At 46.3% G+C, this 25,947-nt stretch overlaps 1 long non-coding RNA gene across 1 annotated transcript; it reads left to right on the top strand.

Annotated features, from left to right (window-relative positions):
* The first annotated feature begins 4,813 nt into the window (after positions 1–4,813).
* LOC115319994 lies at positions 4,814–22,846 on the top strand. The gene is made up of 4 exons (XR_003918574.2): positions 4,814–5,238; positions 14,152–14,372; positions 20,746–20,930; positions 22,650–22,846. It is a non-coding gene; the product is annotated as an uncharacterized LOC115319994 (long non-coding RNA).
* Positions 22,847–25,947: the final 3,101 nt, after the last annotated feature.

The following is a 25,947-nucleotide window of genomic DNA, read 5'->3' as shown; positions in this document are numbered from 1 at the left end:
CGCTTTAGTTTAATTTAACTATGTATTTCAGTGAGGATAGTTTGTTTTACTTTGCCTTGAAATTACCATCCTGCACCCCACAAATGTTTCGAAATATCCGTTCTCATATATACCTGAGATGAAGTTCCGCATCCCATCAAATAAACACGAATTAAGCAATATTGCATATTTGGTTAATTTGAGCATTTTCTACCCCACAAACAATTTTTCCGAAAGCCAATAAGTTGGAGATGGTCCGTGCTCCCCCGTTGCTCCGTGCTTCGTGCCTCGTACAAAACTGACTACGTGAGCAGTGTGGAGCGAGCGGACCCCGTCGGGGGGGGGGGGGGGGGGGGGGGGGGGGGGAGCTTTGGCATACGCCTACGCCACTGCCTATGCACGCATAATGATTTCTGATAAACTGCGATTGTTTTTTAAATTTGTGAGAATAAATTCTGATTCACAACTACTGCGGGATTTGCGTCCGGGTAGTACGGTATTTCAGCTGGAACTGTTCTTTCATTTGGCGCGCAACTCGCACGCTAAATATGTTTCTATGAAACTTACCAATGTATAAGTCCTCGTGGCAGTTAGTTGAGTTGAACAAGTACTCCGTGAACTGACGAGCGACGCCTAACAAGACGCAATGTATGTAGTCTACATTGAAACCCCACACCAGGTCGAAGTTGGGCAGGGTAACGAGAGGAGAAGGTCCCTTGACCCCGTTGACTGACACCCCACTCTGCAGGGCCAGCTTCATGCCTCTCAGCACTCCTTCCGGTGTTCTCACTTATACTGGTACAGCGCCTCGTTAACACAGGCTTTCTAAAGTGTAAACCAAGAGCAGCAGAGTTTGACTTGGCAGATTTAAATAGAGTCCAAAAGCAATGAGCGTAACCAACGGGAAGTTAAGAGAAGCAAACAGTGTACAGAACGTAACATCAAGAGACCTTCCCCCCATGTGCTCTTCACTAGCCAAGCACCAGGGGCACCCGAAGTATCCATTGAAGTGGGTGTGGTTCAGATCTTCAGCCCGCGCTGGCGCATCCACGCAGCGGGCGTGGACCTTGCAAGTCATGACAGTGGAGTCGTTCTCTTAGGTTACGGTGTCGAGAGACATCACTTCTTCAACAAACTTTGTCATAAAGAGGCCCATGTCCGGATGGGTTGCGCCAAACCAAAGTCATGCCAGGGCACAGTGGTCGAACCGCACGGTTGGTGGAAGCTCATTGATGATAAGCTGGATCGGCCAGACGCCGGATCTTGAAGACTTATACAATGGGCTGCCGTCCGTATTAAACGTGATAGTTAGGTCAGTCCACTCAAGCACACCCGTCTGCTGGAGGTGCTTGTAAGCTGCTCCGCTTGTGATGTAATAATAGTAATAATAATAGGAGTTTATTTGCCAACAAAGTACAGGCTGGAGGGCGGTTTGGAAAAAAAGCTGTTAGCACAGCTTGACTGGTCCCAAGCCCCCACGACATCAGCAGCGGCAGAAGAGCGAAAAATCAAAGAGGGTGCCTGGGCTTCTTCCCTGAGCTTCACCAAGTTTTCGTAAAGCACTCGCTTTGTTTCACTTATCTGCTGTATTTGATGTTGCAGACTCATTGTGATGAAAAAGCAACCAGCGCTTTGACCTTTGCAAGATCGCATGCCATTGCACACTTGGCACAGACTTGGGTGGTTTGATGCTCGCTTGAATCAAGCAACGATCCGAAGCTTTTACAATAGTAATGGTACTTTACCACACCTTTATTTTTTGGGCACCCAAAGCTTCCGGAATACGTACTTGCTCCGCGGAAACACGTCACTTCAAACACCGAACATTATGTTTACCAAACGCAGTAGCTTGTCCAGCGCTGACCAAGTCAAGTTTTCCGACGTCAGGAAGGACATAATGAGGGCAACAGCCTCTGCTTTGGTTGTCGTTGAGTGGGGTTGTGTGGAATGGCCGTATTCCGCAAAGCTGTCGGCGAAACATTGTGCTTCATTGTAAGCGGGCGGCGACACGCTGCCGGGAACGTCATGTTCTTCATCGATTATTTCCTGCTGGCAGGGATCGCCATGATCAAGTTCTGTCTCCATGTTGCTTCATTCATACAATGACTCGTCGAGGCAAGCACCAGTTTCGAGTTGGTCACAGAGTTCTTCGGCAGGGTCGTCGGAAGTGGACAATGTGGGCTGCCCGTATCCAGACGTAGAAGGAGAAGGTGAAGCCTTGCCGCCGGGCGCAATGCTTCTTTCCAGGCAACAACCGCGCTCGGTCCGGTTCCGGCATTTCGTTGAATTCGGAATTATGAACTTCTCATCCTTTTCTACATCGTTCTTCCTACGCTTACTCTTGGGCACTGATTCCATTGTCGTGGCCCCGAATTTACCCGACTAGCAACTAGCACTCGTCACACCTTGAGCACGGAGAGCACGCACATACGATTTTTTTTTTTGAAGGGCAAAAGTCATGGAACGCGAAACCGAGATAAATTTGAGTTTTTCTTGTTTTGTTTCTGTATAGTTTTGAGCCCTGTACTGCGGCCGCCTGTACAATATTTCTTCTCACATAATATGACGGATATCACTTTGATACCTACTGGAAAGATGTCCACTCAAATATTCTTCCAATTTGAGCAAAAATTACCTTGCTTTCGGTTTATTTCAGATCGGTTTGGATTGGCTTTCATAGCTGCAAGTCAGACACCAACGCCTGACAAACAATGTTTTTAGAGCGCAGCTCTTAGGGGCCCGTTTCCGGCTTGAGCGGCGTCGCCGTCGGCGTCGCCGTCGCCGTCGCCGTCGGCGTCGGCGTAACCGCGCGGTGCATCATGGGAAATGTCCCATAATGCACCGCGCGAGCCCCCCACCAAGGTCACGTGACCTCGTGGGGGGTCACGTGACCCCCCGAAGTCACGTGGCCCCCTCCTCGAGGTCACGTGACCCCCGCCGATGTCGCGTGACCCCCCGATGACGTCATCGTCACTGATGACGTCACCGGCATCGACATCGTCATCGTCATCATCACTGATGACGTCACCGGCATCCACATCGTCATCGTCATCATCACTGATGACGTCACCGGCATCCACATCGTCATCGTCATCACTGATGACGTCACCGGCATCCGCATCGTCATCGTCATCATCACTGATGACGTCACCGGCATCCACATCGTCATCGTCATCATCACTGATGACGTCACCGGCATCCACATCGTCATCGTCATCATCACTGATGACGTCACCGGCATCCGCATCGTCATCGTCATCGTCACTGATGACGTCACCGGCATCCACATCGTCATCGTCATCATCACTGATGACGTCACCGGCATCCACATCGTCATCGTCATCATCACTGATGACGTCACCGACATCCGCATTGTCATCGTCATCATCACTGATGACGTCATCCGTGACGTCACTGATGTCGTCACCGGCATCCGCATCGTCATCGTCATCATCACTGATGACGTCATCAGCGACGTCACTGATGACGTCACCGACATTCGCATCGTCATCGTCATCATCACTGGTGAAGTCATCAGTGACGTCACTAATGACGTCATCGGTACCCGCATCGTCATCGTCACTGATGACGTCATCAGTGACGTCAGTGATGACATCATCGGCATTGGGGGTCACGTGACCCCCAAGGTAACGTGACCCCCCCCCCCCCTGGTTAGTTTAACCCCCCCCCCCAGTGCCCTTCCCTCCTCCTCCTCAAGAGCTGCGCTCTAATTCGGCGTTACAGGGAGTTGTAAGCGGCTTTCATTTTTTAACAACAAACAAACTAAACATGGTAAATCCTTTTGAACATTTCAAATGTTTTAAAAATTATACGAGTAATAATAGCACTAATATAAACCAAGGCAGAATGTAAGTTCAATCCAGTCCAACCTTTACGTATCCACGCCGCCCACGCCAGCTGGCCAGTGCTCTGGACCCTCTGACAGCTCTGGACCAAAGCAGCCGAAGACACGTTAGGGTTATCTTGAGCGGTGGTTTTGGTCTCGATATGTTCTACGCGTACGTTACTCACCTTGATGGCGCTAAGGCTATCGTTAGCGTGAACTGTATAAAGAAGTTCAAGCCGGCGAATGTGAACAATTTCGACGCCGGCGTTCTGCAGAGCGTCTATTGAAAGGCCACTGGAGCGTGAGCCGGGGAAGGCTACTAAAAAGCGAAGATCCAGATGCTTTGTGGTAAGAACTTGTTTTCTATGCATCACGGGCCCGCAGCACCATGTTTACTGCTAACCGTTAATGTTCACGAGCCCCGAATTTTTGACGAATTTCACGCGTCCGTAAAATAAGCGAAATTTAAGGACACGTGGAAAGCGAAAATTTGGTGGGCCTCTGTTCTGGCGTCCCCCGTTCCGGCGTCTAGGATTCCCGAAATTCGGTAGGAACAAATATGTCCCTGCGCCCGATTTTTAAAGAACTGGGTGGCGAAAGCAAAGGGTTGCACTACAGTGGCTTAAAGGGGGTAGTGTGGTTATCGCGTAGCCTCCACCATGCATCGGGAACGGCCACTCCTTGGAAGACGATGTAGGTGGCGCTTCGATCCGCAGCTTCGTTGGGTGCCTCAATCGGCCGGCAGATAGAGACATCCTAACACGCTTCATAACTAATATAAATACATCAAAAACAATTATTTGTTTCCAGTGAGCTTCCAACGACATGATTTGTGTTTGAAGGTGAATAAAAAATGTGAAACTAGCAGACGAAAGTGTAGTCGACAGCTGCGAATCGGCCGGAGCTGGCCGGAGCCAAGCTGACCAAGCGGCCAAGCCGGAGCCATAGCCGGAACGACGGTGCTGCAAGCGCCAGCGCCACCCGCGGCCGTCTTCCAACGCTGTGCTGCTTGTCCGGTTTCGTTCGTTACACTACCCTCTTTAAGCCACTGTAGTTTTACATTGTTGAACTACAGGGTGGTCCAGATAGCAGCCACGACATTTAAGATAAATCGTAATACGTCGGCTTTGTAAGGTACGACAAAGTTACCACGTAAGTTAGACTAGGTGGTGCATTTAATTTGTAAAAGCATCAAGGAAAAGACTTGTTGAAATAAGGGTTATAATGCAGGCTATCTGGTGAACGGCCATACTTATAAACCCGGATACAAGGGGGGAAAAGGGGGGACAAACAAGGATTTTGAGACGTAATTCAATGTGCATGTTTTGTTTTACAGAGACACGAGATGAGCTGATTGCAGCCTTGAAGAAGAAGCACATGGCCATTCCATGATTTTGAACTCAAAGTTGGAGGTATGTGCGCCTTAGGCTGTTTTATTACCTCATTCTTCGACTCTGTTCAGAACCAGGTGCCTTATGTTGGTCTTTTGTGTCACTCTTTCAAATCGGCTGCAGACTTCACTTCCATCGCCTTTGGAAAAGCGGACACAGAAGCCCAACATATGGCCCCAGTGGGCAGTAACTCTGGGTAAAATTGTTCAGTTATGCTCAGGAATATCTTGCATTTTGTTCGCTCCCATACAAAAATGGTCTATGGTCAGCTATAGAAAATCCTTTGCATGGCCGGCTATAGAAAATTGGCCCAATTAGCAATAGCCGCCTCTATGGCTTTCTATAGCTTTCCTATGGTCTACCGTATGGTTGTCTATAGCTTTTTCAATGGAAATTTGGCTATCGAATTTTGTATGGTTTAATTTATCGGTCTCTTTAGAAGGGATGCTATAGCCGCCTATGGCTTTTCTTTTAGTTCCTTTGGCCGTCTATAGCTTCCTGTAAGGTATTCTATAGAGATCTCTATGGCTTACTTTATGGATCGCTTTAGACACCGTGCTATAGCTGCGTATGGCTTTTCCTGTGGTTTCTTTAGCCGCCTATTGCTCTTTGTATGGCTCGCTATAGCTCATTCTATAGTTCGTCCTATGGTTCTCTCTACCCATCGTCCTACGGCCGCCTATGGCATTTCCTGTGGTTCCTTTAGCCGCCTATAGCTTCTTGTATGGTTTGCTATAGAGATCTCTATGGCTTACTTTATGGATCTTTTTAGACACCGTGCTATAGCTGCTTATGGCTTTTCCTATGGTTTCTTTAGCCGCCTATGGCTCTTTGCATGGTCCGCTATAGCTCATTCTATAGCTCGTCTTATGAGTCTCTTTACCATCGTGCCATAGCTGCCTGTAGTTTTTCTTTTTACCGCAATCGTATGAAATGTGAAACAAATTATTTCTTGTCACTGGACATCTTTAAAAAAACCTTGTGAGACGTGCCGAACTTCATAGCCCCATTTAAAACACAAGCTAACATTTCAACAAAACAACAACAAAAAACAAATGCACTCACTCAGGTGTTTGCAAAAGCACAGGTAAACAGACACAAGGTATTGTTTTCAAATCTCCTAGAAGTTTATTACACACAGCCCATTCTGTAGACAAGCACACACTAAGCAATCTCTACTATGTGAAGAGGTACTACTGAGCTGTTATACAACTGAGAATATTGCAAAGCAAACAAGAACCAAAGGCAATTCCTGGGTAGTGTCTAGTCCCCCGGCAGCCGGCTAAATTCCCCCCGCCCCCCCTTCCCCCCGAAATTCTAATGCCAGTCGCCACTCATTGGCACTGCAATCAGTTTATTAAAAGACGTTTCATCGAGATTGTTTCATCAACACGTGACGTTTATAAACAACTCAAAATATGTTTTTTTTTTTTTTTTTTTGTAATGATTTGCCAAGAAGTGGCGTGAACGGGTGGGTTGAGTCGGTGAGCACGCGCCTCAGGATTACAGGCGCGACGAAATGTCCCTGCAGCGTGCAATTTGCGCAACGAGTGCCGACTAAACGTGTATCCATGAAACGTCTATCCACGAAAAGGTGTCCATGAAACGTCTTTTCACAAAACGCTGGGAGAATAAGAATGTCAGTATTCTAACTACAATTTTCACATGATTTCAGAGAGCTAATGGCAGGCGACTGCGGTAGAATTACGGGGAAATTATTCTCCCAGCTGTCAGAAGATAGGCACTGCCAGAAGATAGACACTACAGAACGGTCAATTGACGCCGAGTAGGTTGCAGCGCACTTACGTTCAAAATACCGGACTTGAAAGATGTAATCCGAAATATACGTCGACACGGGCACTGCAGACCAACCACTCAAACACATAACCGAGAAGGAAGGGATCCGTGAAGGTTCACCACGATGTAGCACAAGCTGTCATTTGCCGAACCGAACACATCACAAGAATGTCTTGGGCTTCTTTGAAGAAATCGCTTGTTGCCGACATACGGGTAGGACTTTTCGATCGGGATACCTCTTACCATAGAAGCGAAATCCACAGCAGCCCCCCGGGCCGCACGACACGCCAAACTAGGTCCGCAAGCAGCCTCATTCCGGGATTGGCAGCGGCTAATGCGTCATCCGTCAAACCACGTGATCACGCTCCTTTTGTTACATGCGCAAAAGAGATCGGAGTGAAGCGATGAAAATTCTCCTGTTGATTGGTCCGCCGAGTCCGCACCTTTTGCAATGCTTTCAGCTTAGGGAGACAGCGAAAACAGAAAAATTGAAAAGCAAAGCTCCTTCAAGGCCAGAACGGGGGTGCGATCACAAAGACTACTCTTAGGGGCATACCAACAATGATCAGAGCGAGAGAATGTGTCACTTATATCCTGTTGACAGTTCGAGCCAACGTTAATAGTGCAGTGGATGCTATGTGTGGCCTTGGGCTTAAGGCAGGTGCCGTGTCCAGCGTTATCACCAGCGGCAGCTTCGAGACAGTTGTCACGGGACCCTAACCGGAGACATGATTGGCCTCAAACACGCATAGCGTCTACTCTGCTGTCACTACCGAGTGAACAGGGCAGCTCCATGAAGGCCCCCCAGCTTGTGGACTTCTTTCTAAAGCTGCACTTCCCAGAAGTGACCCAAAACGAGGCAGGTTTGAAGATATCATATCTTACGCCGTGTAGCCCACATTATAATTTAAAATAATTAATTAATGGCGAATACTTTTTCTTTGGGCAGGATGTCCACAAACAAATAAATAAATGAATATATATATATATATATATATATATATATATATATATATTTTTTTTTTTTTTTACCAAGCACTTTTGAATTATGTGTACACTGTAAGGTTCGCATTTTTAAACTTCAATTTTGGGAATCTTTGCATCGTTGTGGCATCTATGATTGCGTGGTTTAAGAAATTTGTGCCGTAATACGTTTTTCATCCGTGAGTTCAGTCTATATCACTGCCATCAATTACAATCTCTGAGCACCATGATGACACAGGGTGGGGATGTGTGCTCCAAGAAGCTCCAATGACTTTAATGTCTCATGATTTAAAGAAAAAGAAGAAAAATTAGCCACAGCGCTTGCTGATTTGTTGAATTCGCCGAACAGAGATAATAGGACGCACCTAGAGTAGCGCGTGCCTAATGATATTAATTTTTTTTCGGCTGTTATTTGTGTATATTTCGCCGTTCTCGACATGGGCGTTGACGGAGATTGCACCGCTGCTTACGCCCCTGCCGGGGTAAGCTTTTTTGTTGTCACGACAATCTATCGCGCTACACACGGGTCGATTTAACGCTCATGAAGTCTCGACAGAACTGTCAATTGTTTAGTCAGAGCAACGACGCAGCAATCGCGAAGTGAGAGACGACTGCGCCTCACTCTGATAAAATGTGAGCGTGGGACTCCCGAGCAGATGATGCAGGACGCTGCTTTGTCGTTGAGAATCTCTGTCCTGCGAACGCCGGCGAAAACGGTCCAGTGCTTGGCGTATACCCTAGGCAGCAGCGCCTGTCAGCGACCACCCGGAGCCTACTGGCAGTCTGCGAGCGCCGACGATTTATCGTCGCGACTTGAATGGGAGCATTTTATGAACTCCTGCGGCGAACATGAAACACCGCGAACATGAACTTCCGCGAACATAATCACCGCGACGGCGAACCGCCGGGGCTCGCAGACGGAGGGTTCCGATGCAGTGTGCGAACGGTTGTTGGAGGACGCTGCGTAGGGTATACGCCGGGCGCTGGAACGGCTTCGCAGCCATTCGAAGGGCAAAGGATTCGCGACGATCAAGTAGTGTCTTGCATCTTCAGTAAGCTAACGCTGCTCTAGAGTCCCAAGCTTACATATCCACAACGCGAGCGCGGCCGGCCAGATCGAGGCGCAGTCAGCACTCGTGTCGCGATTGCTACGTCGTTGCTCTACCTACACCGATGACATGTGCACCGGCATTCGAAACCGCACTCTCGAGACTTTATACGAGTCCAATAGACGGCTTTATAGCGCGATAAACCGTCGTGACAAGAGTAAATCTCACCTCTGTAGTGGCGTAAGCAGCGTTCTTGACGCCGCGTCGAGAACGACAAAATATACACAAAAAAACATTAAATATATTTAACACAGCAGCCAGAAAGAAATACAAACATGGCAGGGACACGGACAAAGTAGAAGGCGCGCTACGAAATACATATACTTACAAAATACACTGGAAACGACAGATAATTAAAGCTAAAAAACGGAAGATTGAGATGACGTCAACGCGGAAATAAGGCAATGCGCAGGGAAAGCAGCCGGCAAAACTGCAATTGTCCTATAGGCAGCTAAGGACGCTTTTGTGATCCCGGGCGAATAGCCGCGGCGACGTACGTTCCGTTAACCTGGCTGAAGAAAATTCTCGCCCCGATCGAGCGCATGAATGACTCTTCCACTTTCGTACATCTGCATTAAAAAAAAAAAAAAAAAAAAGGGGTCGTGGGCTTATAGTTTAAGCAAACCATTAAGCCGACTAAAAAATTCGGGTGGTCGTGAGTCTATAGCTCGGGAGACATACCGCCCTCTATAGACGGCTAAAGCACATTGTAAGGTCGGAGGCTATAGCTTTGTTGACATAGAACGCTATTGAGTCGGCTAAAGAAAATTCGATGGTCGCGATTCTATAGATTTAGGGACATACACCGCTCTATAGTCGGCTGAAGCACATTGAATGGTCGGAGGCCTATAGCATCTGTGACATAAAACACTATAGAGACGGCTAAAAAAAGTTCGATGGTCGCGAGTCTATAGACTTAGGGACATACACAACTCTACAGCCGGCTAAAGAGCATTGAAAGGTCAGGGGCCTATAGCTTTGGTGACATAAAATGCTATAGAGTCGGCTAAAGAAAATTCAATGGTCGCGATTCTATAGATTTAGGGACATACACCACTCTATAGCCGGCTAAAGCACATTCAATAGTCGCGAATCTATAGCATCAAGGACATACATATTTCTATAGCTCGCTAACGAATATTGAATAGTCGCGAGTCTATAGCTGTGTAGTCATAAATTATTTTATAGCCAGGTATAGAAATCGGAATGGTCGAGAATCTAAAGCTTTGAAGACATACATTTTTCTATAGGTGGCTATAGCGTGTTTTATGGTTTCTTATGGCTGACCATAGAGGGCCATAGAAGGTGATAGCTCACCATAGGATTTTCCATAGACGTCCATAGACCATTTTTGTATGGGCTTCATGAGTAATTCTGTCCATTCATTATGCTATTCCGATACACAAATCAGGAGGGTAGATACGCTCTATGAAAGCAGACCGCAAGACGCACTTCAACACGTAAAGAGCCGCAGCTTGGCCACTCCTGGTCTTGATTGTGCAATAGCCGAAATTGTCCCTTTTCAATTTCAAAACACATACTCTCCTGCTTCGTGTCTCAATCGCATTGTATCTGAAGTTGACCCTCTTCGGCTTTACGAGATGACCTCGTCTGCTCTAAGTCTCAATCTCGCTGTACTCGATGGTGCATCTCTTCTTCAGTATCCCAAGACGTCCTCGTTTGTTTGGCGTCCTGCTTGCACTGCAGCCAAAGTGTCCTCTCTTGAACCGTTTCATCTACTTCAATGGTCTTCTTGTTGCTACTTGCCTGTCTAGCTTTCAACAAACATATTTCCGAAGTATCCTAGGCAATTCGCTGTCGCTGTGCCTCAGCACACTTGCATAGACGTTCCGCTGGCGAGACCTGCTTCCGCTTATTGACAGCGATAGATGATGCTCAAGTTGGGGTCGCACAGCTTTCCTCAGCTGTGGCTATGTGCGACTGCGACCAGATGTTACACACATTGCCATTCATATGGCAACATTGGCGTTGAAGCACTGGCACGTGCATAAACGCAGCTCTTGCCTGCACTCAGTAACTCTTTCGCAAATGCTTACCCATGTGTGGTCGTGAACCGGATACGATTCCCGGCTTTCGATACCAACAGTTGTGGGTTTGAAACACAGTGCCGGCGTCACGCTTTTTTTTTCTGAAATATAATGTGCCGGCGCATGCTCGTTTCAAAAGCAGTTACAAATCCAGCGACTAGCGGACGCCTAAAGTGCGTAGGGTTTGCTTATAAATGCTATCGTATTTAGAAGTACTTGATTGCAAGTACAAAGTAACTGAGAGGTTATGTACAGTCGGGAGCAAAAGTTTGCGGGGCACGGAGCGCCAGCCGAAAAGACTGGCTGTGCCTTCTCACCGCGCATTGCCACTCTCAGGACTCGCGCTTTGCGCATGCGCTTTCTTTCTTGTTCGTGGCCATGATTTGTTTCGCTCGCTTCCGTTCGACACTGACGAGATAGCAGGGACTGGCGCAAGGTGCCGCGAGATGTAATCTGTAGCATGCGGGAGCTCCGTCACCCATCACGGTGGCTGAGGCAGACGCGCGGCATGATGGCTATCATAGCGGAATCTTGCGGCGGTCCCGGTGATCTCGTGCACTTCAGGCGGAAGCGAGCAAAACATACATGACTTTGAGCACGAAAGGAAGCACATTCTCGAAGTGTGAATCTTGAGAGCGGCCCCACGCCGTGTGAAGGCACAACCAGTCATTTGGGCTGACGCTCCCGCTCCCCGCAAACTTTTACCGGCGACTGTACTTCAACTTAGGTACACTGGGTGCAAAGTAGTATATTCGTAATTTGCTTTCTAACCCACCTAGGAGTATTCTTTCTACAGAATATTTCATCATACTGTTTTGTTTACCTATACAGCGTTTTCTGTTAACTGGCACAGGTAGCGCAAGGGGTACCGAGTGTGTAAAAGACGATACAGCAATAGACCATATGCAAAATGTAGAGCGTCGAGAACTATGTCTGCGATCTTGCTAGCGGCGAGAAAACAAGACTGGTGACCCGACGGGCAAAGACCTTGTGTAAACAAGCGACCGCGCTTCGTGCGAGAGATGCGATGCCAACGCGTTGCTGCGTTCCGTAGGGATAAACCTTCAATTATGTAAACAGGGTTCACTTTCTTTTTTTTAAATTTGTTATTTGAGATTTTTGACCGAAACAATCGATGATAACACGAAGTAATGTGGACGTTATCGCGCAGCGTGAAGCCATTTACAACCATTGAACTGGGCCCTAATTCTTTCACGAAGTTGTACCCAATTTGTTTCTGAACTTTTTTATTTTTATTTTATGGGCGTTGTAGTTTCGGACTGCGTTCTTCTTGATGCGGAAGCAGTTCAATGTATGGGGACGAGACCAAGGCTGTTAAGCGAGGCAAAAAAATCTCATTGCGTTGCGGCTATTTCTATACATCTGATGTGGCGTTGGTAAACGAGGTTTGTGAAACATTTCTAAAACAGGAGAGTTTGTTGATCTAATGTACTTGAATAATTCAAGTGCGGTCTTGTAGGATAAAAAGCACAGCAGACACGGACGATGTGAACAGACACGAATGATGTGTCTGTTTGCTCGACACTCAGAGATAGGATTTTGATATTTTTTGTCGGACGCCACTTCGACAAAACTTTGATGTCAGCGGCGGTGAAAACTTGCGTTGCGGACGTCGAATGGAGCAACAGGAGCAGTGCCCACTTGATTTCACAGTCTCTTTTTCTTTCTTTCGTCCTTTTTTTTTTTGTCACAGTTGAGGTAAAGTTTTTGTTTAGTGAAAAGAAGCTCGGGGGCGGGGGGTAGTTCTGATAAAGTCAATGCAGTTATTCTGCCAGGGTTGTACAAATCTTCCTTAATAGTGCAACATCAATCAAGTGTGCTTGAGGTCAATGCTATCTGAAACCGATGTGAGATCTTTGCAGCGCCTGAAAAATATTTCCCAGGGCAGTTTCCTTTAAAGAAACAGTTTCCCACAAAAAAACTTTTGCCATTAAAAAAAAACAAAAAAACAAATCTTGATTTGCATGTATTGGCGTAGAGCAGTCTACCGCTGAACAGCACGACTTCATGCATATTCGCATCGAAAAAATACTTAAGTGTCCTCAGAGTTGAAAGGCAAGACGGCCTAGTCCTTTGTCCACGTTGGGTGATCGGAAGTAAGAGAACAATAAAGTTTCCGGATGGCACTTAGTGGCAGAGCATCCATGTTAATGGAGCTTTGAGAGTTTGTTTCTTGTTGCTGATGACCCCGTTTTGCTCCGCAGCACTCTTGCGTTGACCAAAAAATACTTTTCGGAAGTTCGTCAAACAATCATGTCCACACCAAGACACCATTGTCCGTGCACATAGATGAGGCCTTGAAGTGTAAAAAGTTTGTGCAGTCAGTGGCAACATTGTAACTATGCACTTTCCAATGAGCCCGGCCAGAGCCCATCTTTTCGTCATTGGGGAGGAAGGAGTTATTTTTGTTGAGGAGGAGGGAGTGAAGAAGCTGGTCGTAGGCATTACCACATCACCGAGGCTGAACTTTAATCGGGCGGCAGATTGTGCAAATCGAAGCAACTGTGCAACTGGTCAAAAGGTGACCAGACGGTCTGCTACAGCATTGGATTTCGTCCGAAAGATTCAGCTTACATCTCGCAAACCGTTGGAAATACTTGTCATAAATATTCCTTAGCTATTCACTGGTATTTCTTTGTAAACAAGCTCACTGCAGGCCAACTTTAGCGCATTTCCGTTTTTTCTCTTCCTTTTTTTTTTGTGTCCTGTTTGCACTAATTGCAGGTTCTTAGAGACGTATTGGAATACTTATTTTTTTCTTTGAAACGCCTTTTCTTGTCCCGGTGTGTTACGGGAAAAATGAAGCCCTCATGCCATCAACGCACCAGGAAAGTGTTGAAGTCCGAATAATCAAGCATGTCTGAATTTTCGGCATCCGAAAAATCGGTCGGCTACGGTACCGTGTTTAGCCCATTTGCGGAGCTTTGGCTTGCTGGAGAGCTGGTCTTTCTAAACAGCGTTTTATTATGTTGCAGGGGACAATGTCCCACCTGGCGTTGTTGGGCCAGCTCCTCCAGCTTGCCCAGCAGCAGTTCCGGCATCTGGTGCTCCTGCTTCAGTTGACGTGCGAGCTGGTGTGGCTCGCGCTCCACTCGTACCGGCCGCTGATGCTGCTGCTCCAGCAGCGGACCTTGTGGCAGGCCCACCGGAGGCACCTCCCGAGTGTGTGCTAGTGCTTGGAGAGGTCGATGGCGAGGTAAGTTCAGAATTTCATGGAATATTCATTTCACGTATTGGGCAAGTTACTGAATTTGATGTTTTCCTCAGCTCCTTGAATATGGTTATTTGTGTGATTCCTTAATGTGAGCAATCGTCCTGCCTCAAAATGCTGATGAACGTAAAAAGTAGGGGCAGGCATCGATAAGATAGTTCTTCCCAATTAATTGGCCTTTCCTGTTACGTTTTCTATCTAGTGTCCTCATTTTACTTTGACGGTGTGTTTAGCGACCGGGAAAACCGGGAATTGTCAGGAAAATTTTAATTACCGGGAAAAATCAGAGAATTGTCAGAGATATTGTCAAAAAGCGAGCCCAGTCGGAGAAAATTAGCCGGAAATGCCATAAAGTGCCCTGAGCAAAGACTTGAGGTTTTGGGGGCAGAAAAATAGGCAATAAATTTTTCTTAGAGCGGTGCGCGGGCTCTGCTCACCCAATGTAGAGTGTGCTGCCCGATGCAAAGAACAACCGACAAATCCGATCCAAGCCTTGGATTGGATTGAGCGCGCGACAGTAGGCTAAATCCAGTTAGAGAGCTACTAAATTCAGTAACAAATGGGAAAGTCGCAGACCCCAATCCAATCCAAGCCGAAAGTATCCGAAAGTGCATCTGGCGGTCATGTTGCCATTTGGTTTTTGACGAGTGTGGTTGAGCGTAGTGCTTTTATTGTGTTTCCGGAAATGGCCTCTTCACTGGCGATGTTGGTGGCATGAAAGTGCTCGTTTAATCCGGACTGGACGAACCCGAACATTTCGAAACATGCGAGTTAGATTAGGCTTATGCAAAATTATCCTCACTGTGCTCAATGCTCAATGCCTTGTGTTGTAATGGTCTTATATATTTAACTGCCTATAGAGTGGTCAGGGAATTTCACCTGAAATGGTCAGGGAAAACCTGGAAAAGGGGAATTTCAAAAGAATAATTTGCTAGACACCCTGTTTTGAGCTTTTTCATAAATCTGGTACCATGTAGCCCGTTTTAAAATTCTGTTATAATTGGTGCCTTTCAGACAATTGGTGAATCTCTGAATTGCTTTAATTGGTTCTTCATGTATACAATTTGAGAAAGATCAAAACTATGCACTTAACAATGTACAGTTGCAATGGGAGATAATAGCTCCGCATGAGTTCATATTTTGTTTCCTTAATGACACTTGACTGGCAGTTTGCAATAGAACTGTAGTCATTAACAGGGCGAGAATACAGGACTGAAAGCACTGAGGGAATATGCCCCACCCTAAACTGTGCCTTCTTTTAGCACAGGCAAAGTTGATGAGAAGAGGAGGAAACCTGGAGGTTTCCCATCTCCTGTTTTGTTTCACCCTAAAGGGAAGTGGTCAGAGTGAGCTAGAGCCACTCTACGTTCCCTGAGTATCGAAACTCCCAAGCTTCGTTTCAGAACCGCGTTCTGGCACAGTAATTACACACAAACATTAGCGTAAACATGGCTCCCTGTCCTTTCAAAGCCAAGCTTGTACCATGGAGCATCTGTATTTGAGCGAGTTCTTCAATGCGCTATCTGGCCCTGCAATGGCACTGATTTGTTTTTATTACTGTTCTTTCCTCTTTTTGTTCGCTCTCTTTACTCTGAACTCACTTAAAAGTAAGGTAAAGTGGTTCTGTATGTGACAAAAGAAACACACAAATCATCTATCTGCATTTGGCCTCCAGAATAATAGATGTCAAAATTATTTTTTTTTAATTTGGTGCACGGAGTCTCTAGAAAATTGTTTTCAAAATAGCGTTGAAACATCTTTTTTTCCGGAGCGTGACATCGTACCCAGAGTTCTCAGAATTCCCACTCTCGCACCCCTTTGCACCCATCAAAGCTATGCACACACACTCTTTATATTTTCAAAATGGTCAGAAAAAGATGTCACAACTGGTCTTACATGCGGGGGAATATACCTGGCAAGCTTGTATCTGTATATGCTACCCATATAAACGCACCTTAAGAAAAAAAAAAAAAAAAAAAAAAACAAGCACACGCGTGGATTTATGAGCTCCCTAACGATAAGATATCATAAAAATTATCTCACTCTAAAAAAAAGAAAAAAAGAGAAAGCTTTTTCTTAAGGATGAACCTTCATCTAGGCTTATATTTGGTAAAACCATAAAATTGCATTGTGGCTTTTATTGTGCTTGAAAATTACATGGGGTGCAAAGGAAATGCAATAAATGTGTTGCTCTTTTCCCAAGCGCCCCGGCCCGCACGCGGGGAATCGTGGGAGAGACTGTCCCTTGTTTGGCCGCTCTGCCTTGAAATCGCATAGCCTTGTCGCTTGCCTCCTCTTAATCCTCTGTTTTTCTATTTCATTAAATATTTTTATCGGTTGAAGTGTATTTCCTACCCTACTGAAAAAAAAACATTTGAAATTCAAACGGGTGGCAAACTGGTAAATCAAACGGGTGCAAACTTGTCGACCCGTTTGGATCAAACGTGATTATGGGATACGGGTAGCCGTTTGAAACAGTACCCGCTCGAAACGGTACCGATTTGAAACGGGTGCCCGTTTGATACAGGTGCCCGTTCGACCTTGCACGTGACCACACGTTTGAACGTGCCTTTCGAATCGGGAAATTATGCGCTAGCCCTAAACGGGGATCGTCTAGTAGGTTGGCTATGTTAAACTTATTTAAGACTTTCCGAAACTCATAAACCTATTTATAACATGTAGAACAAATGAAACACGTAGAACAAATGTGCTCACGTAGGTGCTTGCAAATGGACAGGAAAACAGACACAAAAGATTGTTTTCAATTCTCCTCAAAGTTTATTACGTCTTCTGTAGACAAGTACAAACGTGCAAGCGATCTGTGAAATGTGAGAGGCACTCTAAGCTTTTATACAACTGAGAAGATAGCAAACCAAACAAGAACCGAGGTAATTCTAGACTATGAAAGTAGACTTTCCGGAAATTATTCGCCCGGCTGCCGCGAGAATAGCGGCTGCATAATTATATAGATAATCTGGAAGAGTACGAGCAGAAGAACGGTCAATCGTTGCCAAGAAGTAAGGTTGCAGTGCACTTACCATAAAAATAGCGGACTTGAAAGATGTAATCCGCGATATTTGTCGACACGGTCAAAGCAGGACAACCACACAAACACAAATGAGAGGGAACGGCTTCTTGGAAGTTTCTACACGTTGTGGCTCACAAGCTGTCAGTTGCCGAACCCAACCAAACCGCAAGAATTCCTCACTTCTTTGAAGAATCGCTTGTTGCCGATATAGGCGTAGGACTTTTCGAACACTGATAGCTTTCGTGCACATCCAATACGTTGTCGAGAGACATTCTAATAAGACCGCGGGGTTAGGCGACAGACCGAAGCAGGTGGACGCGCGAAGGTCGAGCTAGAACTGACAACAAGCAGACAAAAAAAAAAAAAAAAAATAAGCGGCTGCTAGGCGCACCTTTCCGGATCTCGATGCTTACCAGCGTGTAGCTCGCGCGCAGCTGCAGGTCACGTGACGGGTGACAAAAGAAGAGGTAAAGGGCGAGGACCACAGGGACGGCCCCTCTCCCTCTCCCCAGGCATTCCAGTGAGATGTGTTTTTGTAACCTCGAAAAAAAAGAAAAACACGCGCGCGCGCATTTTAGCACGCTTGAATCTTGGAAATGGCGGCGGGGCGGCCCGAAGCCCGGCTTGCGCCCGAGCGAAGATAGTACTCAGCGCGAGCTCGTAGTTTGACTGCTGCAACGGCGGGCGTGCTCTCGCAATGCTCGATGTTCTTGCAGCCGCGTGTACGCGTTATACCTTCGCTGCGTCTTGAATTAAAGTTAAACGGAGTCTAGACGTACATTCTTTTACGCGGTCGCGTCTTCTGCGAGAGAGATTCGAGCTGAATAAGTAAATTGAGGCAACAAAGATGGACAAAGTTTTAAAGTTCTGTCGAAAATATCGGCTCACCGACGTCGCGCGTTTACGTAAAACAACAACAAAAAAGGTGTTAGTTTTAGTTGCAGTATAAGCGAACATCAGCGCAATTGAAATATAAATATAGTTACTTGCATTACGCGGACGATCTGAAATCGATGAACCGGCGCTCCCAGCCTTCCGGAAACATTAGCTGCCACGGATGAAACGCTAGGCGCGCCCACGCCGCCGATCTGTACGTTCAGTATCAAACGGGCTCCTGAGAGCCGTTTGATTAAACCGGTACAGTTTGGAACATGGTCACCGGTTTGAGCAAACGTGCGACAACTTTGCCCAAACGAGTCGCCCATTTGCCCAGACGAGCGACCCATTTGCCCAACGAGCGACCCGTTTGACAAAGGAGGGACCTCTTTGTCCAAATAGGTGAGCGTTATGGCTCATACGGGAGACCCCTTTGAGCCATACGGGCGACCCCTTTGACAAACTGGTGACCGGTATGGTTAAACTGTTACCGGTATGGACCCGTTTATTTTCATATAGGCGCCAAATGGTTTTTTTCAGTAGGGTATTGCTTAAAAAATGTATATATTCTCTTCTGCGCGCGATATATATATATATATATATATATATATAGTATTTGTGTCTTTATTTTGCCTTTTTCGACGGGAGTGCCGACGGAAAACACGGCGCTTCGCGCGTCGTTCCCCAGGTGAGTACTACCGTTGCTGCCGATTCCTATCGCGCTGTTAGCTGTTCATTTTGGTTCAATTTGACCCGCGTGCAGTAGAGAGGAGCCGTTTATGGCTCCTCTCTACGACGTGCTGTATGTTGGTCAAATAAGCGGCACTCGAAGGCATACGCTACAGTACGAGTCAACGGAGCGAGCGCGGGCGGCCAAATCACAGCGCAGTCGGCTCTCGCGTTGCAATTGTTGATTCAGAGCTCTGCCTACCCCTATGGTATGTGCGCGGGTGTTCATAAACGGCTCCCCTCGACTGCACGCGGGTCAATTGAACCAAAATGAACAGCTAACGGCACGATAGGAATCGGCAGCAACGGTAGTACTCGCCCGGGGAACGACGCTCGAAGCGGCGTGTTGTCCGTCGGCACTCCCGTCGAAAAAGGCAAAATAAAAACGCAAATACTACATATATACAAGAAATATCGCGCGCAGAAGAGAATAGAAACACTTAGAAGCAATAAAAAATACACTGGTACGGATAGAAATAGGTAATTGATTCGAAAAACAGAGGATTAAGAGGAGGCAAGCAACAAGGCAATGCGATCTAAAGGCAGAGCGGCCCGGCGAGGGACAGCCTCTTCCACAATTCCTCGAGCGCCGGCCGGGGCGCTTGGGGGATTTCGCAAAAGGGCTATTGGACAGGACGAGCCTGTTGATAACAAGAATCAAACTTGAGGAGGAGAATCGAAAAAGACTGACAATCGCACACCCCCAAGAAGTTGTTTGTCCGCCCTTTTTGTTTTCCTTCCTATGGTTGAAATTAAATTGTCTTACATTTTCTCCCTTTCCCTATCGTCAGGGGTATCACCCCTAACGATAGGCAGGGGTGAGACCCCTGACGATTGTGAGACACCTTCTCACTTAAGGGGCCAGATTAGCAATCTGTCGGAGTCGCTACGGCCAGAAAAATATACTAATTACTATAGAAGAAAATTTAGATAAATAAACCTAGATAAATATTTTAACACAGAATTTAATGTCAGAGTAAGTGTTAAAACACTCTAAGTTTGTTGAGTTTGTATACATCAAATTATCATTTAATATTTAGCTAATTATGCCATTACACAACAGTTGTGACCATGAAAACTCGCCTGGCATAAATCAAGGTGCATGGGAACTATGGCAGATTCAGGCACTGCAAGAGATTAAGGAGAATGATAAAACTAATGCTGAGAATATGCAATAGTTGTGACAGAGGACGCTAAGCCCAATGTCTATTGGAATGCAGTGCAATTTTAACATAGTTGCCCAGACAGGATGCGCGGGCTAAAAAGGGTAATGCTAGTGATGACAATGTTAAATTATCATATGGTCAGGGGACCCTTGTTGCAATGCAATTTCTTTCGTTCTTTCTGGTATCTTAGTTTGTGCATTTAGAGTGTGTCGCACCATCATTTCTTTACGCGCACTTGTTTCTGTGCCGCTAGCAGCGGGTTTGCTGAAAGCGGGCCGCAAGCCCGGCTTTAGTTAAAAAACCGCGGCCAGCCGCGGGCCAGTCGGAAGACATCCGCGGTCCGTATACTGGTTTGGAGACCACTGGTCTATGTCGTAAAGTGTTTGCATCCACACTATAGGAAAACCGTGATACGATTCACTGCAATCAATCTGTTAGAAAACTGATTTATCCAGTCTCTCCATTCAAAGGGCCATCATAGCATCAGATTTATGTGGTAAATGCTATTTAACCTATTCATGGGTATATTTCTAGGTTCACCTTAGCCATTGTGTTCTAGTGCAAAAGAAGGAGCTGTCATCATGGGAGCCCGGGGGAATTCCATGTTCATCAGAGAGGCGACCGAGCTGGTCTTCGGCCGGGAGAACCTGAACGGCCGAAGTATGACTGGGGTGCCATGCCGGCGCTTTAAGGGCGCCGTGGCACAGAGGGCGCTGACTCCAGCCAAGTTGGCAGCAGCCCGGAGTAAGTGCCCACTTCTCACAGATGTCTCATACTTGTTAAGACAATCGAGCCTGATGGCTTCCCAAGTTGCAATCTAATAAGACAAAATTAATGGGATAAAATATTAAAAGGCTTTCAGAGGTTTCAGTGTTATAGGCTGTTGAAGGGTCATAGTTCGACTAGCTCTAGCTTTAGGAACGTGAAGCTCCGAACGCAAACTGATATAAAGAGGCCCTATCTCCCGCATTGTTTTTAATATATGAAGAAAAATAGAGTGATCTTGTCACGGTCATCTAGGTCGTTTGGTGGTTTCTGATGTATTCACAGTGTGGAGGTTTTATAGTAACATGCTTTAGGTCGGAAAAATCTGCTAATCCCCCCAAGTTTTGGGGGACGTTCATGATATCAGAGGCCCGCTCGCAGGACCTTCTGCTGGCTCGTGGAGTAACTGTGGGCCCCTCTTATCTTTTTTAGAAAACTCTACTGCGAGGCACCTATTCTTTATTTTGTAACGAACAACTGCCACTAGCAAAGTTATGAAAGTCAGTCTGTTTGTTCACCACTAGAACTGCTGCAACCCAACTATGTTTGGCTCAGCCCTTTTTTGTACTATCCATATTTTCTGAACCGCCTTCTCGCCGTGGGTGTTCATCCTTTCTAGGCTATGACAGGCTCAGTTTTCTTACACAAGAAGTATCTCGTATGAATGGACCATTGAAGGTCATGACATAAATATTAAATTAGTTAGACGGTTCTTGACGTGAAATTTGTGTTGGAAACTCATATACATGCCCAGAAAACAATTGCGGCTCAATCTTTTTTCTGCACAAAAAACGCCGGCCGAGAATTGTGTGTTCAGTGTTGCTTTCACTCGTTTCCATGTTGACATTGTGGGGCATAAAACATGTTCGAGGTTCTAGGCAATCGGAGGCACATGTTCATAATTGAAAATGGATATTTGGTTTTATAGAACATACTTTTATTATAGTTAACAGGCAGGCAAGATGGTTAACGATAGACGTGGTAACCCGGGAGCGTGGGGACAAAAAGGGACAGACAGACCCAAAGCTCTGGAGCCTTGTGTGTTTCCGTTCCGTTTTGTCCTCCCGCTCCAGGGTCTATAATTTTTATGAGCACTGAAATGCAAGGAACACACTGTTGCAAGCAAACTATAAGTGCATAGCTGTGGAAAGTCACGCCAGGTCTGCTTGATGAGCCTGAACCGGCCGATCTAGTTCAGATAGTGCAACAACTGATGCATTCGATTCAACCGGAAGTTGCATGGACGCTGAACTGGCCTGTTCGATTTATCCCACTGCTGCACGAGTTCAGCATCAGTTCCGCAGAATCTTGCGCTAGTCGAAGTTAGTTCAGCGTTCCTGCAGTAACAGACAACACCTCGTCGGTCTTTCGGAAGTCAATTACGGCGTCGTTTGTAACGTTGCGGCTTAACTTTGCGTAGCCGCAGCCCGACTTGCGCACTGCCGCTGCACTCCTTCGAACTCCACTCGGTCTGAACTGGTTCAAAACTTCCTGGCCAGAATGTACATACCTGTTGTTTTAAGCAGACTGCCTAATCGCAATAAGTTGCTCTTGGGGGTTACATGGTATCCCAAGATATTAACAAAGAATAAATTGCAGTGAAAATTGCGTCAATTATAATTGCAGGAAGTAAAATATTTCATTTTTCAATAAACTGTAGATATACATGACTTATTGTTGTATTCTTTTCCCTTGCAGATGCCTTCAACAAGTACATTCGGAAGCATCCTCGAGAGGCCTCTCCAAAGAAGAGGACAGCTCAGATTAACCACTATGTGCCGAGCTGCTGCAGGATATTAACAAGAAGCTTGACTTCTAAGCTTGTTTAGAGGTTAAGCATCTTGTTGATGTTCTGCAGAAAGCCAGTTCGCTTTCATCTTGACTCACAGTGCGACTGGGACAAGGACAGGCAGAGGAGAAAACACAGGACAAGCGCTGAACTAGCAACTGATTCTATTGCAAAGAAAATATGTATGATGCAGCTGCTGCTCGTGTAGGCACGCCCCTCCGTGGCCCTGGCACTTTTTCTTTCACTTAACACGAAACCGGCCGAGTTATTTGAGATTCAAAAAGCCGATCTCACTGCTCATCCAAGTCGCTGTGGGCTGGCTCACACACAAGAGTCCGTTTTGTGTTATGCGGTACGTGAGATCGGCTTTTTGGATCTCGGATAACTCGGCCGGTTTCGTGTTGAAAGAAGAAGCGCCAGGGCCACGGAGGGGCATGCCTGCACGGGCAGCAGCAGCATCATATGTATATTCTTTTCAATAGAATCAGTTGCTAGCTCAGCACTTGTACTGTATTATCTCTTCTGCCTGTCCTTGTCCCAGTCGCGCTGTAGGTCATGATGAACGCTTGTCAACTCGCCAAATTGTCCATTTTGCAATTTGATTTCCTTGAATACAGATATAACCTGAAATTACCTGGCTCAAGCTCATTCTTTTCATGACGAATGCTTGTAAATTGTTAAACCTGCATATATCCATACGTCAATATGCAAACAATTAACACCATGTTGATTCCTGTTACTGCATCCGAACGAGTAAACCTATAAAGGTATGGGTTTCTTTATCTAAACAGGCGAATCTGTATAAATATTGGTTCTTATACCTAAACGGGTCAACCCGCACAGGTTCAGGTTCCTGTATCTGAACGGGTCAACCCATACACGTACGAGTTCCTGTATCTGAATGGGTCAACCCATACAGGTACGGGTTTCCATTAGCATACGGCAGACCCGTATCCCATACCACCGTATGATTTATACGGGTCAACCAGTATAAATTTTTATAGAGGTTTTTTTCAGTAGAGAACATATATTTGCCAAGATCTGCAGGGAGCCGAATATGGAGAGTAATACCGTATCTACGCACTATATTATTTAAATTATGCGATACCATGTGCATATAGGCCAACTTGCACTCATTTGTTTTGTTGATCTGTTCTAGAGTACGTTGTTTTTAATCTGTGATCCTTTAGGTTTCTGTAATAGGCTTTCGTAAACGCTTAATAGTAGCATGTTGGTGTACCACGCAGTTTTTAACTTGCTAGACTGCTGATCGAAGGCGGCTGACATTTTGTGCTCGCAACTTTTGTGGGGGCCGCCTGTAAGCAATTTGTAGCTATTCCTCTTTTTATAAGCTTGGACTGGGCACTTTCGAATGACAAGAGACTTCTTTTGGATCGCGGGTTGTACGTCCAGCACAAGTGTTGTCTCCAGAAATCAGGCTGCAAATCCAAAAACTGAATGTAATTCGGGTTTGCCATTTCGCAAGTGAACTTTAAATCTCCCGAGTGAACATGAAATATACTGATAATTTCTGAAAAGCATCAATTTCATTTATCCCAGTCATATCTCCTAAAACAACTAAAAAATCATGAACGCATCGGTCAACCTTAAGCACATGTGCGCCTTCACAATACTCCTAGGTATACGCTCATCCATTTCGCTCAGATAGATATCACACAACACTGAGGCGGCAGAAGACCCAATACATACACCATTTTTTGTATAAAGAACTCGTCATTAAGGCTGACAGCTGTCGACTTAACATAGAATTCCAGGAGAATTCCAGGAGGCTTAGAAAGTTCTCACAGTTAAGGCCAGCCGAATTTCAGAACTTGGTTCGTCCGGAATCCTCAATTTTGTCCCGCGTCACATTCTGCGTAACCATTGCCTCCAAAGTTTCCATTTTTATTCCCTGGGAACTTTATCAAAATGCACACAGGTTGTCGGGTTCCCTGTCCTCGGTGCACAACGGCCGGTCATAGCAGGCCGCAATGCAGCTCGCAGCTGGCTTTGTCCGGGAATCCGTTCACGAGGCAGATGCCCGTCCAGGGAAGGCAGCGGTCTTCCTCGCCGTCGTAATACACAGGAAGCCTGCGGTCCTGGCGACGGCAGTCGTGCAGCGGCGCCCCCGTGCGACACCTTCCATCTCGCGCTGACGTTGTGGCTACTTGGGGTGGAGCCCATGTCGAACCTACAGATTGACAAACGCATTTGTTTCGTTCGTTTAGAAGTTGGTTCACAAACGGTTTTTTGATGCCTTACACCAAGAACCACACTAGATCACTAGCGCTGCCTGTGAAGTGACCTAGGAACTGCATTGCACTAGAGCCAAGGTTTTGCAATATTTCCGAGATAAAATGTTGGCGCTACAAATAAAAAGGCGACATATTTAACATTGCCAAAAGTTTTCCAATACAATAAAAAAAGAACGATGCACGCACAAATTCTAATTCCTTTAAGCTCTCGATAAAGGTGTGTCACAGCTAAAGCAGCTCTGCGCTCGCATAATTTGCTATAATCGTGACGCCGTCGTACTGTCGGTGTCTGCTCCTGAGCATGATTCTAAGGCGTTTCACGCCATTTTCGCTTATGCTATCGATTCCGCTCCCGTGACTGATTGCTACCTTCTCTACGTCTAGCCTCACTGGCGCTCCATACCTCAAATTCGGGTTATTCGGACGTAGCAGGACCGAATAACATGAATTTGAGGTACGACGTGTTGAGGAGGATCGTCGTTGAGGGAGTACCAATCATTCACAAGAATGAAATCGTCCTCAGAAAGTCCGTACGGACTTTCCGAGCTCTAGTTATGCGGCTTTCAAGTTCGTCTCCTTGGATGGTTCTGCGCACGCGACGGCACAATGACGCGTCCACAACAACCACTGTAGAAGTGAGAGCAACACGGCTTCTCTTTCGAGCAGCTGAGGGGATCTGGTAGTGTATGCGGGCACCCCTCCCGGCAGATAAAGTCCCTGCAAGATTGCATTTTGATAACGTTAACACTTTACGGATACAATTTACCTTCAGAAAACTCCACATCCCCCATTCTCTGCTACGTGCCAAGTAGCACAAGATGTGGGGTCCACTTGTAGAATGGGGACTAGGGCATCCTTTACAAAACCAACGTTGGTCCCACGTGGGCCAAGCGTGGACATGCCCAATATGTGTTGCCCACGGAGCACCGCGGTGGGCCCACATCGAATATGC

The sequence above is a fragment of the Ixodes scapularis genome, unplaced genomic scaffold, assembly GCF_016920785.2.
Source record: "Ixodes scapularis isolate PalLabHiFi unplaced genomic scaffold, ASM1692078v2 PGA_scaffold10__122_contigs__length_95168666, whole genome shotgun sequence".
NCBI lineage: Eukaryota > Metazoa > Arthropoda > Arachnida > Ixodida > Ixodidae > Ixodes > Ixodes scapularis.
This window is presented reverse-complemented; position numbering and strand designations above follow the sequence as displayed.